The following is a 9,339-nucleotide window of genomic DNA, read 5'->3' as shown; positions in this document are numbered from 1 at the left end:
TAAAAAGTGCTGTGGGAAATCTCATGCTGAACCGTTTACACCGCTGTTCACATGACTTTATTTTGTAAAAAACCTCTCAAATCTTGCCAGAAGTCAAGGTTTATTTCCCCATCCTGAGGGTATTTAATCCTCATCTCATTAACTTTCATTTTAATGTACAATTGCTGAGGAGAGAAAATAACCGAAATATTTTGTCTTAGGGAGAAGATCAGATATAAATTTATCCCGAAGCCATCAGAGATTCTTATCAGCATGTTTTTCTCTCTTCCCTAGCTGCATGAGCTTGCAGAAGAACCAGTTTTGCTCGGCTTCGGCTTTCTGAGAGAAGAAATGATTACTGGAGAAATTCAGCTGGGCAGCAAGTCCCTGCTTGGGAAAGGTTGATGATTTCAGCGTGGGATGGAAACGAAAAGCATCACTGCGTGGGATGACATTGGGGCGCCCTGGGTGATGGAAGGGCTTGACTCTAAAAAAAGGAGAGAGATTTTTTCCCAACAATTTATGCAGAAAAACATCCTCTCAGTGGCGCGTAATTTATTTCTGCAGCTGAAACCATCTGCTTCTCACTTTCAGCGACAACCAGCCCAGGTTTACAAACTCAAAAAAAAGCATTAGGTGTGATTATTAAGACAAACCTCACCTTCCTCCTCAGACCTTGCTGAGGCCATACCCAGGCACAGGGCTGTCTGGAGGTAGAGCACATCAGGACGTTTGACCAGCCCCATCCGTGAGTGCTGCTCTGGTTAATGGGTGAAAACTAATACTGGTGAAATTACTTTTTGCAAAGCTAGAGTGAAATTTGCTTAAAAACTGCTTGAAAACTGAACTTTTGCCAAAATGAACTTTTGCCAAACATGGTGTCAGCAAAAAACAATAGGAAAGGGTGGTTATTTTTTCCCATTATGGTACTTTCCAGCCACCATTCCCATATGTTTCCTACTTTCCATATGCAGTTAAAACAGGAGAAAAATGCTCCAGTTTCTGCAGGTGGAAGGACAGAGAGTGATGGAGGTGGCAATGGGAAGGCTGAGACTGCTCGGGGGGGCAGGGGGAGATGGGGCCAAGCAGGCAGATTCCTTGCAGGGCCGCCCTGCCCTGGTGAGGACAGAAAGAGTTAAGGCGCAGCACTGCTGGGGGAGCTCAGGTGTGGCTCTGCTTTCCTTCCTGGCCTCCAGGATTACAGCACTGCCTTGCCAGGATTTGGAGAGAGGTTAGGAAATGCCTGTCCCAGGAGAGCTGCCCCCAGACCTGAGGCTAGGAGGGTCCCATCCCTGCAGCGTGGGGCCATGAGGGCAGCACCTTCCCTGGGGACAAAGCTGGCCCAGAGGACTTTGTCGGTGGGGAAGGCAAAGCAGATGGTGCATCCAGATTTGCCTGTGCAGGCTGGTTTTGAACGGCTCTGAGAAAGCAGCCAGTGCTCAGGAGAGCAAAAAGGATGAGATTTACTGTGACTGCTGCTTGGCCAAGGAGGTGGCAGTGGTGATGTCCTGCCTCGCCTGCCCGGAGCATCGCCAGGCTGCCCTGGGGAGCAGCGGGTTGCAGAGCCGGACCTGCAGCCCCTCCGAGGACATGCCGACCCGCGGGTTAGAGCACTGAACTCTATAACCAGAAACCTGGTCATGAGTGAATAGCCTGGGTAAGTGAAGACTAAATATTTTTAGCTGTAACCCTCCAAGCAAGTTTGATAGGTAAGTGGGGAAAGAGCATGGTCTGAAAAACAGTGCTCTTTGTCCTTTCTCTGTATGGATTTACTTTCTCCCCCTGGGAGGAGGAGGGCTCTGTTTCCAAAACAAGTGGTCGCTGCCAGTGTGGGAATGGAAAGTTTAATAAAAATTTTGGTCCTGTGCATTTACCAGATGTTGTGGCTGGTGCTGTGCAAAGGGCATCCTGCACCGCGCCTGCCGCCCTGCCTGCCTGGGAAGCTCTGCTGACGTGTGACAGAGGGTCAAACGGCCTGAGGGGTGAGTCCAGGTCTTCAGAGACCTCAGTGACCTTACCCTGGCAGGAATCCCTCTTGCCCAGTTTTGAGGGCCTGGTCTGAGATGCTCTAGAGCAGTGGGCAGGGCTGGACCACGCACTGGTTCTCTGAGGCTGGGCACTAACTGCTTCACAGTGCTTCTTCCATCCCTCTCCAGTGTTTAAGCTGGAAGGTGGGTTTGAATCCCTCCCTCCAGGTGAGAGCTTGGATGAGGTGGCTGTTTTATTCTCCTCTTCCAGCAGTTTTTTAAATCATGGATGGCAGGATTGCATTCCTATGGGCACATTGCCTGTGTTCACTTATTAACAGATGTTTTATTTCCTGCTGCTGGCAGAGAGCTTTCTCAGGCTTTGAGAGAAGAAGGGAAAGCTGGACAACATGGGGTGATGTCTTCCAGTGCTGTTAAAAAGGTGTAGTCATCCAAGTTGGATGGTTACCTGGTGCTTTTTGCTGGAGAGGACTCTACTCCAGTTCTGGGTATCCAACATCTACTGCAGGGCTCGGAGAGTTTACTGTCCTGGGTCTGCTGACCCCAGAGAGGGTGGGTCAGTGATGGCTCTCTGGTTTGTTCACAGGAAGAACTTCTTCAGTCCCACCTGGTGTACGACTGGAAGCCGAAGTCTCTTGAGAAAGAAATTCTCAAACTACAGAATAACACCCTGTCGAGCATGGTAAGGCAGAACACAGCTGGATTTGCTCCCAGCTTGCTGTCAGTGCCATGGATGATCTGCATCCCTGTAAAATGATGACAGTCACAATTCTGCCCAGTTTCTATTAGGTGGTTTCTGGGGAGCATCAGCAGAGCTCCTAGTGGAGGAGAACAAGGCTTAGTCTGTGGTGAGGGAGATTTCAGATTAGGATGAGTTTTCAGGAGAAGCCTGTAGCAGGGCACCAACTGGATGGTTTCTTGCAGTTCAGTCTGTGTTCCTTAAAGCCAAGTGAGCTAGGAATGAACTAATCTAAAATACACGATTTTGGCTGACATCTGAAAGATGAAGCCAGCGTGAGGTGCTATGGCATGAGTTAAAAAGCCAAGGCTCTCTGGACTGAGCTCTTACTACATGTGGATTTGGCTTTCAAATGCCTCTGTAACGTGCAGTCCAGCATGGCGTTACTCCCAAATACTGAGTCCTGGGTGCTTTGGGCTTCAGGAAGAGTCAGACCATGACCATGTCAAACCCTGCTGATGTTGTGGAGCAGTCCTGCTGTGGGAGGAGCTGGTTCTCACCCAGCTGAGCAGGAAATCTGAACCCCAAACTCCATGTATTCCCAATAAAAGCCAAACTCACAAATATCTTGTTTTTCAGGCTGATTTCCTTTAAGCCTACATGAAGGTTTCTCCATCTTAGGAAGGTGGAACTCCCTTATGTAGGGTTTTGTTGGAGAATTACCCTCCAAACCAAGCTTTGGTTATATCATCCAGCTGCCTGTTGGCTGCACCTTTGGTGAATCATCACTCCTGAGGGCATCAGCCACCTAAATAGCAGTGTCACTTACCACTAGGTGTGACTAACAGCATCACTTGTCATCTTCAGCAAAGTGTGAGCCATAATGGAAGTTATAACCCCCAAAATAGTGACAGTGGTTGCCTAGTGTGACCAGCTTTGTAACAAACTTCCTTGAAAAACAGCCTCAGTCCTGTGTTTCAAAGCTACTGCAGCCACAACTGCTGCTGTACTGTGAGTTTTCCCTTTCCAAAAAGGCACTGGATGTGCCAGTGTTTGCAAGGGAGGTACCCTGGGGTGGAGAGGGGCCAATGCAGCAGGAGTTGACTTGAAGGATGGTACAACAGGTGACTTCTGTCCCCTAGGCATCTGTCCTGGGTGTGGAAAGTCCTGCAGGAGGGTTTAGGCTGCTGCTGGTGGCAGTGGGGACAGCCCGGGGGGAGGTAGGGGTCCTTCTGGGGAAGAAGGGGAGCGTGGCTGTGAACCACATCAACAGGATAAAGATCCACTTAGAGCACAAGTGAGCCTTCTTTGAGAATAAGCTCAAACTGGAGACGATGCCTGCTCACAGCACCAAGTACATCTTCTTAAAAGTAGGGGAGTCTGAGGTGTCCCCCATGGCAGTGGCTGGAAGGACAGGCAGTCCGGAGAGCAGTGCCTGCCCTGACCACCACAGCGTGCCATACCCACCTGCAAAATGCCTCCAATGCATAGCCTAAAACAGGTGAATTTTTTTGTTTATTTTGTGGCTAGGAGTGCTGTGAATTCAGGAAGATCTCCGGGGTGGATGCTCTTCCTTGCCTTTACATCGGGCTGAAGGACAAATTGTCTCAAACCAGGTGGGTCATCACAGAGCCTGATATCTTGTATTTATTTTTGCAAAGCTGCACCTGAGGGCATGTGCTTGCTTATAAACAGCTCTGTGCTATCATCAAGTAGGAAAAGCAAAGGCCCAGAAAATTGAATGTGAACCACGCTAGAGCCCACCGTACTTCCCTTTCTCTGTAATAAGGTCATTGCTTTGGATTTGCAAAGTTACACTGGCTGCTGTGACAGCAAGCGCAACAGGCCAGGAACATTCTGAATTTTTTTGATTTGCTGAAACTGGAATTTTTCAGAGGTCCTGATAAAACTTCCCTTAATAACAGGTTTCAAATCCAGGAGGGACTTTCTTGTCAGACCTAGAGAGAATGAGAAACAGCCAGATAAAAAGGGCATGAACTCACAGTGTGAGCAACAGAGACCAAAATCCCTGCTCATCTAGCTTGAGACAAGATGCATGAACTCACCGTCCCGGTGAGTCCCCCAAGACCTGGGTCAGGTCAGGAGCTAACTCTGCTTTACCTTCTGGTGAATAATTTCAGGTCTCATCTTGACAGGGAATGGGAAAACTGTGGTGATTACAAGATGTTTTCGGAGCTGACAGCACTGTTTCTTGCCTGGTTTTGGTGACAGGTTGTGATGAGGCATTAGCAGGTTGTGGGATGATCAAAGGGAGAGGGGAGGGATTCCCCAGACCAAGGGGGATGCTGGGTCTCAATCCAACGCCACCTTAGAGCAGAGGGCAAGAAAGACCAGGGGTTTATGCCTCCTCCCCTTTGGCTTTGTCCTAGTCTTTCTTTAAAATGATAAACAGCAGCAGTCAGCCGATAATGATTTAGTATGTGGAAAGCCTGAGCTTTATCGGTGTCCCTATCCCGGCTCCTTTTAAGTCTCTGGTAGAAATCTCATGAGTAGAAAGATATAAACTGGCTGAGTTTGTACCCACACAAGGTAATGTGGCTGAGCCTCATAAATCCCACCAGTTTATATATATGAGCCCAGTTTCCTCAGCAAAGGCAAAACTACTGGGTACCAGTAGCGACAAAGAGAAGGGCTTTTGCTGGCTGGGGTCAATCTTGAAAAGCAGCTTGCACCCCAAATGTTAGCAGAGATGGGGGCTCAAGCACCAGTGCTGTAGTGCGTTTGGGATGCTGCACCAGCCTCTCTCCTGTTTTCAGGCAGGAATAATTTCTCATAAAAACAGCAGTCAAGGCAGCCCTGCAAAACAGCTCAAATGCCTCTAGGCGGCACAAGAGTGTGTCTGACCACAGCAGGACACGCAGCCCCTCACTTATTGTCCAGCTCTGCAAGAACCACTTGCAAATCGTGGGATCGAGGAGTCCTTTCTGATCTCTGTCCCCCATCGTTGTATGCAGTCATGGGTTGGAGGAAGGAAGGGTGCTGTGCAAAGCACGCCGAGCCCCAGGTTGTGTCCCAAAGTGCTGAGAGGTTGGTGTGGGGTTGCCCAGCATGAAGCCAGAATCAGGCCCCACATCTGCATGTGCTCACAAAATCCCCCATTTGGATGGAACCTCTACAGCACCCACAGGCAGGTTCTTATCCTACAGACAACATAAGGAGCTGGTCCTGCACAGCCAGGGACCATTGCTCCGGTTCCCATGGTGCATGAGTCCTAGGTACCATGGCCCCTGGTTAGTGCTGGGGCAACAATCATGTCTCTCTTTCCTTTTATTCCTGAAGAGATTTGTGGGATCAAAATTATGATGCCTGCAACCGGACCAACCAATCATCACAACTCTGCCCCCCAACCAAAGACATGGAGTGATTTCCTCAATTGTAAGTCCTGGGTTCGGTGGTTTTAATCCTGACCTGCCTTTTAGTGGGGGGTAGATGTTGGTAAGAGATTTCTGGAGATACTGAGTAAAATCCATCTCACCTGTCTTGGACACACACCTCCGTCAGTGGCGGTGCAGCACGCCCTGGAGGTATCTGTCTCCTGCCACTGACTGCAGAGAGAGCCTCAGGGACTGGCTTAGACTCTTAAGGACACTTAGGAAAGAAAATTCAAATTAAATAAAGGTTTATGGATTAAACTTCTTGGTAGGAGACTCTTACAAGGAATTCAGTTTACTTTTATTCATTTAAGGAGAACTAAACTGAGTCATGGTCATTTTAATTCTGCCTAAAATCATACAAAGAAGTTTAATGTGACTTATCTTAATCCGCTTGAAAAATCAATTCAGATTAATTTTCTTGAGTGTCTTGCATAGTTTGCCTTCGATTTTTCACATGTTAATTAGTTTTATTGTGCGTGGCTGAAACCTAGCATGACCGTAGCTTCAGAAAATCATCAGTCACAGAAAATGCTCCTGTGGTTACGTGCAGACTTTAAATACAAAGCTCATACGTTGGGTAACCAGGAGAGAGAATGCGCCTGGATATGTCCTGGTAACAATTGCACAGAATCACTGTGGTCAGCAGGGACCTCTGGAGGTCTCAAGTCCAGCCCCTCTGCTCAGAGAAGGGCCAGCTGGGGCAAGCTGCTCAGGGCCATGTCCAGTTGGGTTTGAGTATCTGCAAGGATGGAGATGCCAAAACCTCTCTGAGCAAACTTTTCCAATATTTGACCACCATTACAGTAAAAAAGGTTTTTCTTATGTTTCAAAACCACTCTTCTCTATATTTCTGTTTCCCTTAGCATGCGATGCAGAGCAGGAGAAAACCAAAATGTGACCAGCGCTGCTCCTTTGGAACGGCTATACCCAGATCATCCTGGAAGATTGGAACACTGGCATCAAGTGCTGTCTAACAAGAGTTTGTACTTTAGCCGCTACTATTTTGAGGTTGAGATACTGAGGCTGATGTTTACCTTGGCATGACATATAGAAGCACTGACCAGACAGGTTCAGAAAGCAACAGCTGCACCTTGGGGAACAACAACTGCAGAATCCTGCAGAATGGGAAAGGGGTTTCTGCATGGCACAGTGATGTGGAGATGCGCCTCCAAATGGATTGTGCTTGGTGGGATAGGGGTCTACACGAACTACCCCAGCAGGACTTTGTCCTTTTACAGGCTCACCTATGATAACGTGACCTTGATGCACCAGTTTGAGTATGATTTTGCTGAGCCCCTCTACCCCAACTTTTGGCTTTTTAAGAAAGAAAACTGTCAGGATAATGTGGCTGGGGGAAGACGCTGAGATGATCCCAGCCTCCTTGCATTCCTTTGGGGAGCTGCTCCCTTGAAAGCATCTGAGTCAGAAGAACTGGCTAGTGCTTAGGTTATGGTGTGACGCCAATGCTTTTGCTGCAGGTAGCTGGGTGAGATGTTTCAATAAAGAATTTTGTAATTAAATATGCTTCAGAGCATCCCATATTATAGAGGTGGACAAGACTTGAGAGTTCATGCAGTTGCTTGTCCAGGGGTCAGTGTAGATTGTTCCCAGCAGTATATCCATTAATATTCTGTTCAGTACAAGTTAAAGACTTTTTTTTTTTTTTTTTACCCCCTTCCTGCCCCAAGGATGGTGCTGTGTCACTGCCCTGACCTGTTGGCCTTACCATGCTGGTGTGAGTGAGCAGACAGGAGCCAGGCAGACCGAGGTCGTGTTGCCATTTTCCCTGCCGCACCTGGATAAACGGTCTCGGCCCCCAGCCCGGTTCTCATCTGGCTTCAGGATCCAGGGTGGTGGCACTGGGGCGGTGAAAGGTCCTTCTTGGTCCTCCCACCCTCAGGTCTGCACGGAGAACAGAAGAGCTACGAGCCAGGCTGGTGCGGGCATGGCTTCTGGTGGGAGCGAGTCCACGCAGCAGTCCCCCAGGAACAGCCCCAAACCCCCTTCCTTTACCCGGGAAACGGGTGGAAAGCGCCGGGGGCGAGCAGGGAGCAGCAGAGGATTCCCAAGTGCGAATTCCCCCCGAAGGCTGAAGCCTGTGCTGGCGGGGAAAGTGCATCCCGAGCCGAGGAGCCGCAGCGCAGCTCGCAGCCCGCAGGAGGGTGCTCTCGGCCCGCTGCTGGCTCGGCTGCCTTCCTCTCCCTCCTCCTCTCCCTCCTCCTCTGGCAGGGGTAGCAGGGACAGGGCCCCGCAGCCCCCAGCACGCCACGGGCACCCCGGTGGTGTCCCCTGTCCCCCCGCCAGCGCTGCCGCTGTGTCCTCCTCGCTCCCTGCCGGGGGACCCCACGGGCGTCCCGTGTTAAAGAGGGGTGGCTGAGCGGTGCTCTCGTGTTGGGTGATGTCTTACCTGCCTCAGCACCCCAGCACCCTGCCCATGGTCCCCTTCCCCTTGGCGGCTTTCGGCTTGACCACAGCTTTCGGAGTCCAATGGTAGCAGAGGGGACTGCTGTAAGAGGGTCCCACTGTGGGTTAATTTAGCTGTGCGCTCTGCTAAGTGACCTTTGGGGACCCAAAGGGAGCTTTGCAGCCCCCTTGTGCCCAGGGTCAGGGAACAAATAGGTGGGAAGCAGAGAAAATTCCCTGCGCGCACCATTGCTCTTCAGCAGGATGGGTCAAGCTGCAGGCAGCAGATCAGTGGAGCTGCAGGGACTGCTGAGAAACTCAAAATTTCCACCTTTCAGAAGTCAGCAGAGCCAGAAGAAAAAGAGAAAGAAGCTTTTACAGAGCACTTTGCAGAGGAGGCGAGTCCATTGTCGCTCCATTCTGCAAGTGGGGAAACTGAAGCAGGAGTTGAGAAACCATTTGCCAGACAAATGCAGTGTTAGTACCAAGTTATTGCCTTTATCCCAGGTACTTTCAGCCTTGGGGCTGTGATGGGTAAACCTTTATTGTGCTCTCTGTACAAAACAAAAACAGAAGCGGCAAGGTAGGGTAGAGGAAAAGAGAAGGCACCAAGGCACGGGAACCTGCGCATGGTTCTTCTACTGCTCACTGAAGGGTTGGCCAGAAGCCAGATTTCAATTTTTGAAAGTTTTCCTGGGGAGAAAAAGACAAATAAAACACAGAACAAGGCCAAACCAAAACTATTGGCTGTTGAAATCCAAATGTTTTCAGTTTATTCTCATTTAACCTCTATAAAAATATGTGAAATGGAAAAAGAAATCCGCTTTCTCATGATGCAATAAGTCAAGAGTTAGTGTTTCATAAAATGGTCCAACACGATCCAGTGTCTCAGAGA

At 49.4% G+C, this 9,339-nt stretch overlaps 1 long non-coding RNA gene across 1 annotated transcript; it reads left to right on the top strand.

Moving 5' to 3' along the window:
- Window positions 1–1,109: 1,109 nt before the first annotated feature.
- LOC142038491 (uncharacterized) lies at window positions 1,110–7,438 on the top strand. Its single transcript, XR_012652578.1, has 5 exons — window positions 1,110–1,636; window positions 2,554–2,649; window positions 4,177–4,262; window positions 5,947–6,042; window positions 6,905–7,438. It is a non-coding gene; the product is annotated as an uncharacterized LOC142038491 (long non-coding RNA).
- The last annotated feature ends 1,901 nt before the right edge of the window (window positions 7,439–9,339 follow it).

Source organism: Buteo buteo, chromosome 13 (assembly GCF_964188355.1).
Source record: "Buteo buteo chromosome 13, bButBut1.hap1.1, whole genome shotgun sequence".
NCBI lineage: Eukaryota > Metazoa > Chordata > Aves > Accipitriformes > Accipitridae > Buteo > Buteo buteo.
This window is presented reverse-complemented; position numbering and strand designations above follow the sequence as displayed.